Raw genomic sequence first — 7200 nt, 5'->3', positions numbered from 1 at the left:
GTTGTTTTATCCATTTATCATTTCAAGTGCTAAACCTTTAAAATCTCACATCTTAGAAATATGACAAAGACCTTGAAGGAAGATATGTAACATTAAATACACAGATATTATTATATTTTAAAATTTATTTCATTGTAGTTTTTAGTATTGTTACATAACAGAGATGGATTTATGCCCATGTGGGCTTCTGATTAGGGTGGGGAGGGTCAGGCAAAGAGAAAGGAAGGTGAAACAATTTTTTTTTCTCTTGTGTCCTCAGAGAAGGAATGGGATGAAGGGGATCTGCTCTTTGCTGTCAGACCATATCAGCACCCCGGGACAGGGGATAAACATTTGGCTACTACCTTAGAAACCCCTGTGTGGGGAAGATCATTCCACAGATATTACTTGAGTAGTTTTGACAGTTCTAAGAAGTTGTTGCTTTCATCACTCTAAGATTGAGAAAATCTTTGTAAGGTCTATTGTATGAAAAAGTCCACCTTATTGCACCCACAGATGCAGGAACATGCTGCAAAGCTTGGCCAGGAGAATCATCCAAACTGTTGTATTTCCCATCCTCTGATGAGGCCATTGACATCCCCTGCTGGCCTAGACAGGTTGACCATCTGTGATGTCCCCCATGTGCACCTGGGTGTGCTGTCCATTGCACAGGCATCATCAACTGAGGAGGCCTCGTGTTGACAAATGCTTTCTAAGGACGAATCACACATCCTCGGATTTTCCCTATGCCTGTGGTTTTTTAATTCCAGAGATTTAGTTGGAGAGTCCCCAAGAAAACTTGGCTGATATGCAATCACATGATTCAATGCCATTCTGAAGATTGATGAATGTGTCCTTCATCATTCATCTGGTCAAGGAGTATCACTGAAGATTTGATGATTTATCTCCATTTTTTGAATTCAGTTTCGTGGTCCTTTTGTCTAAGCTGGACCCATAATACCTGAGTTTGGGATAACCTTTCTTGGGGCCTCAGACTGTGAGGCATTGAGGGTCTGAAGCTGTATTGCAGCATCCAGGATGTGTAGAAGAGCATCATGTTAAGGATAACTAACAGCACCAAAACACAGCTGATAATCAGCAGCAACTTGGACCCACTGTGTAGGTGGAAGCCATAGGGAATGTCTTCAGGTATATGCAAAGCATGCGTGGAACCTCCCACATGCTTGATCCAGTGGCGCACATCTGCATCAGTGGGCATGGTGACAGAGTTCATCACCTATTCCAGGTGAGACACAAGCAACGGACATGGGGATGCTTCCTCGTTCTAACTTTTGGGTGCTTGCTGACTTTCTCTTTGGGAGACTGCATCTCAGCCAGGTAGGTGCTCTCTGTTTTGGTCAGTTTGCTCTTCAGATGACAGAAGTAGTTCTCTATCCCACTCCAGAAGCTTTTGTCAGAGAAGGTTTTCCACTAACCCCCAGGGATTTTGGTATTGCAGCTTGGTGGATACCCTGAATCTGCTCTTGTGAGCCACACGAGATGTAGTGGTTGTAGAAGTAGTTGTGATATGGCACATAACGGGTGAGCACTTAGATGCTGATCATGTTAACATTCACTCTCCCGGCTTGCCTTATACATGGTCTGCATCTCTCTGATCATGACAATTTTGGGAGGCAGATGGTTGGTAAGAGTGATGGTAGAGAATGATGCAGCTCTGGCTTCCTCCCACTGCCTTCTTCCATGAATGGAGGATGACGTGGGGAAAAAACATTGCTGTTCCATGAAGTTCTGCAGGAAGGGCAAGATTGTGAAGAGGAAGTCATAGTCCATGCTAAAGTTGAAGACTTCATTCATGTACTGCTTGCCACTTAAGTCCTCACAGAAGGCTTATAGCTCTGCTTCCTCATTTATGTCTGAAGACTCACTGAACTCCATGGGCATGTCTTCTTTGTCATTGAAGTCCCATAATGAAGAGTTTACAGATGCAAGGGTATCTGTCTTCTCCCCTATGGTGTTGTCAATGGCAAACTCCTTCTCCAGTGACCCATCACCCTCCAGCATCTTCTCCTCCAAGGGCAAAGCCATTGAACAAGATAGGGGCTTCGCTGCTCCCTGTGGATGTCAGCGTGCTGTCGGTGATGGATTTGCTGGACAGCTGAGAACCTGCGTCTGGGTTAGTGTCTACTCTGCTTTTGAATGAACTGTCATTCTCTTTGTTCTCTTCCACAGGATCTCCTTGTAGTAATCCATTGTGTTGAAGTCATCACTGGGAGCATGTAATCTTCATTATCACTGGTAAGGTCCAGCTTATTCTGTAGCACTGGTGAACAAAGTGTCAGAGCTCTTTGGGGCACAGAAACATTATAATAAGAGCATTCTTCCAGAGCCAGAACATCATCATATACATCCTATCCTGGGCTCTAAATGATGTGAAAAAGTGCTTTCTGAATCAGCGCCAACCTTCGTGGTGTTGGAAACTGTTAGCAGGGTTTTCTGCTGGAAGATGTTACTGCAGAGGTAAATCCAATTTTCAGAGAGGTAGAATCGGCCCTGAAGAAGATGTGTGTTTGGAGTGCACATAAGTAATTAACGATGAAGCACTCTGTCTGGAGGTTGCTTAAAGAACTTTCTGATATCTTCATTTCTCTGCTTGTATGTGGGACTTAACACATTATACCAACTCTGACTTTTCTTCTGTTGTGGTGCAACTGGGGGGAGCAGCTGTATTGCACACTCTGGGTGGATGGGGACTTGTCTGGCAAGTGGCCCGTCTCCACTATGGTTTCTCTGTCCTGTTCCTTAGGGTTGACAAGACAGATTGCTTTTGTAGAACAGGGGAGGAAGCTGGTGTGCCGCAGTTTGTTGCTGGTAGTGCTTTCAACCTGCACTTGAGGGCTCAGGAACCTGCTTGCATCCTCCTCACGGCTGCTCTGCATGAGGAGGTATTTATTTTATAAATCTTTTGAATAAAACCTTTAAAATACATGCTTCCTGAATTCCAAATATTAAGATTAAATTATGGCAAAAAGTAGCATAACTTCATGAGTTCTGATGGTAAGGTATCATGTTGTTTAACAAGCCCATGTACTGGATGTATACAACTGGAATACTGGCTAATTACTGTTATGCAAGGGACTATTTTAGTTTTTATGCATAGATTTTCACCAGAAGATAGCTCAGAAATGCAAACTATTTCGGCCCAGAAAACAACAGCCTTAGGTTAGGTGCTTGGCAAAGTAATTAAGACCACACTTGGGATGCACTCTTTATCAGAGCGCCTGTGTTTGAGTCCTAACTGTGTTTCTAATTCCAACTTCTTTCCAGTGTGTACTACGGGAAGCAGCAAGGAGTGGCTTAACTAGTTGGGTCCCTGCCATGCACGTGGCAGACCAACCTAGAGCTCTGTGCTCCTGGTCCCAGCCTGACCCAGCTTTGGCTATTGTTGGCATTTGAATGGGAGGACTCTCCCTGGCTCTATTTCCTGCAAATAAAACTAACTAACTAAACTCAGCAAAACAAGATTAAGTTATAATTTCTGGCCTTCTCAAAAACAATGTTGTTGATTTTGTTATAATTTCACAATTACATTGTTAATCTCATTCCAAATTTCACTTATTCTTTCATGAACCAAACACATAGGCTAACATGTTTCGGTTGATTTCCCTTCTGTACATGTTTGCATCCTCCTGAGATCTTAAGGAAGAAGAACGATGCTGCCATTGATTTTGCACAGCCTCACACAGTGCCTATGACTAATGGCCACTCATTAAGTTAATCAGTCTCCAACACAGGAAATATTGACTCCTAGAATCTGGCTCACAATTTTATTTCCAGTCTCTAAAATCATGTTCTCTACAGTCTTGTATTGGGATTAAAACTGATTTTTCATTCTTATATTATTAGGTTTATTTTGCTGGAGTTGCTTGGTTCATCTAAATTACAAACCTTGAAGGGCAAAATTCATGTTATCTGTGGTGTATGGATTTGCAACATGAAACTAGCTGACTAGAGACTTATTACATATATCCTCAGTGGAAAGATCAAAAGTAAAAGTCTTGGGTGAAGATAACTGAGTAGAATTTAGCTTTGACATTCTGCTGATCATGGAGAGTCAGTCTGTACTTCTCCACAGTGTACAAATACTTGTAACCAACAGACAGTCCATCGGAGTTTCTAGTTTTTGGGTTTTAAGGAATTCTTTGCCTCTGTGAAGCCAGTTTAGAGAATTTTGTTTTACTTTTCCATCTTATATCTTAATCATAACCACAGTCCAGTACAAATAATCTATTCCTTCAAAACTTCCATTCATTCATACATTTTATCCTTGTTGACCTTGGCTTACACAATTTGGATGGAAGGAATCACCAAAGAGAAGAGGGATGTTTGTATTTGAATTCTACTTTTGAAAGTTTTAACTAAGACATGAGCCAAAGGGAACATGGAATTAGTATTTGCCTACTTTGGGAAAACCACTAGTTTGAAATACAAAGGAATTTTACTGTATGATAGCTTACTTCAAGAAATTTTAAGTTTTATCTTTAAGTTAAATGAATATTTGGGCAATGGAAAATTACTGTTTTCTAAAGCCTCATGAAATGTTAGCATTAAAATCATTTAAAACAGTTCACCTCATCTCAGATATCATTGCAAACTTTCTGTGCCAAGATTAACTGAAAACATTGGCCCAAGATGATGGATTTGGGCCAAGTTTAAGGCAAACTTTGGTGTTTCTTTACTTCAGGTGGAAAGTACGTAAAACACGATGGATTCTTGCTCTACAACCAGCTAAAACTCAATAATTTGGCTATGATTTCCTGTGAGAGTTTACACATTTTCCTCTGCTGTAAAATGTGAACCTAGGTCAAAAGACATATTCTGAAGCTTGAATTTCATCAAGAAAAATATTTGTGAATTAAAGATGAAAATTTGACAGAAACTTAGTGGCTGGGAACTTCAAATCACTGTGTAATCAATTCAGATTTTTGGTAGGAGTGATCATTTCATGAAGTTTTCTTTCAGTTTTAAGACATTCTCATAGTTCTGCTTACAGAACTCTATAGGAACAATTACTTTTATACTATGTTCTAATTTTTTTTTTTTGTGGACTCTCTAGACTAATTTTTTCCCTTGTCTTTACTGTCATGATTCTTCGACTGGAATCACTCTTCTGCCTCTTTTCAGAGTCCTTCTTTCATGGCAATCTTAGCAAAGTTTCTTTTCAGGGTTGAATCTGAGGGTGCAATAAATGAATCCAGACATTAATATCTATTCTGCTTCCTGTTAACCTTGCGTTGAACAGTATCTCTGAACAGGATGGCTCCGTAGTAGGCTTTCGTTTCAGGATGACCATTGTGTTTTCCATGGAAACACCACCTGTTATGATTGGGATATAAGTATGATGCTGAAAGTCCCTCAGAAGTTTGTATAAGAAAAACTTGGTCACCTAGGGGGAACTTTTAGGAGGGCATGAAACTTTCAGGAGGTGTGGCTAGTGGGAGCAACTTACATCACTGGTACTGTGGTCTCAGAAGCTAAGTCCCATGAAAAGGTTGTCATGAAAGTGATGAGTTTAGCCTCTCTTTTGCTCTCTTTCCCCCTCCTCTCTCTCTTCTTCCTGGCTTACCACGTAATCCTTCTTCTGTAAGTGCTCTGTCATTTCCATCTGCTTCTCCCACCAGATGCTTGGCAGAAGGGGACTATGTGGTTTTGGACTTCAATCTCCTAAACTGTGAAGTAAATTAACTCATTTCTGTGCTACAGGTGTTTTAGTGTAGTGAAGGCTTGTCAATATGCTTCCTAAGAAGTGATAAGGTGGCCTCTTCTCCTTCTTTACTTAGATGACACAATATAAAGCTCACAGTCATTTATAAAAAATTTCTTGGCTATTCTTCCCAAGAGTTCTGTTGAACCATTATGCAAATAAAACTTCTAGTGGTCTGCTTCTATTTCTGTCTTACATCTAAAGATCTTCCATCTGTGACTTTCTCCTTATTTTCTTTCACCATTCTTTTTCCCCAAGAATAATCCTTTTGTCTCAGAACGAATACTATTATGTCTTCTTTCTCAGTGCTGTTTTACATATCTTATCTTTAGTCATATTTGACAGTTATTATTAATTTGTTAATTCATACAGCAAGTATTTACAAGTATTTAACATGTGCTTAACACTACAACAAATTCCAAATACTTCCTTCCCACCAAAAGCGAAATCACACAAACAAAAAATCAGACGCCCTTCCTTTGGATTCTAGTATACTAGGAACACCACAGCTTTGCACATTTGTTCATCTCTGGGGCTGCCTCCTTGTGTATTCACTCCTAATTGGTGTCTCCTAAACTAGAACCTACCATGTCAAAGTTGCCCTTAACCCATGAGGTGCTTTCCTAAGTAAACTTGTTCTGAATTTTATAATGTACTTGTTGAACTATTTAAAACGTATTAATCTGTTTGAAAATTCTGATGGTTAAGTAATAACAAAACAAAAATATGTAATGATATGATATTCTTGTGTCAGAAAATTGGCAAAATATCTAAGCTAAAATTTATTATTATTGTGCATATCTGGTTGTTTTGTACTGATCATCTGTCATTGTTTGGATAATAACATTAAATGTATTACAAACTATGATGTATCTATTTAAAGATTTTTCTTGTTTTCAGTTTTTCTTGTCTTGCATTTAACAAAATTACTACCAATGTAATAATCAAGGTGTGTGTGTGTCTTTTTTTTTTTATTCCAAGATAATTGTGTTTTTAACAATGATGCCAATGTTTTTCCTAATTTATTTCAGAGATACAGACAGAGAGTTCCCATCTGGTGATTCATTTTCCAAATGCCCACAACTATTGCACAAAGGAACTCCAAAGTCAGGAAGCTGGATCTCGAACCACGTTTGCCACAGGGTGGCAGAAACCCAATTTTTTCAGGCATCATCACAGCCTCCCAGGACTTACATTAGCAGAAAATTGAGTCAGGAACTGAAACCAAAGGTTAGTATCTTAAAGGTGTTTTAAACTGCTACAGTAATCACGCATGCTAGACAGCATTTCTTGTTGCTATCTTTCTTAAACTCTTGTTATTTGACTTCCAGTTTGGGGAATGCGAGAGGCTACCATAGCCAGAATTGCAATACTGTCCTCAATTCAGTATTTCATTCAAAATATTACACGTTGTGATCAGTCAATGTAATTTTGTTATAAAATACCAACACAGAAAAAATTATGTAGTACTTTAGTTTCTTTTATAAAGTGTTATCAAT

At 39.3% G+C, this 7200-nt stretch overlaps 1 pseudogene; it reads right to left on the bottom strand.

Moving 5' to 3' along the window:
- Positions 1-232: 232 nt before the first annotated feature.
- LOC131480869 (protein Aster-B-like) lies at positions 233-5596 on the bottom strand (annotated as a pseudogene).
- Between the last annotated feature and the right edge of the window lie 1604 nt (positions 5597-7200).

Source organism: Ochotona princeps, chromosome 7 (genome assembly GCF_030435755.1).
Source record: "Ochotona princeps isolate mOchPri1 chromosome 7, mOchPri1.hap1, whole genome shotgun sequence".
NCBI lineage: Eukaryota > Metazoa > Chordata > Mammalia > Lagomorpha > Ochotonidae > Ochotona > Ochotona princeps.
The sequence above is the reverse complement of the archived record's forward strand: the minus strand, read 5'-3'. Positions and strand labels throughout refer to the sequence as shown.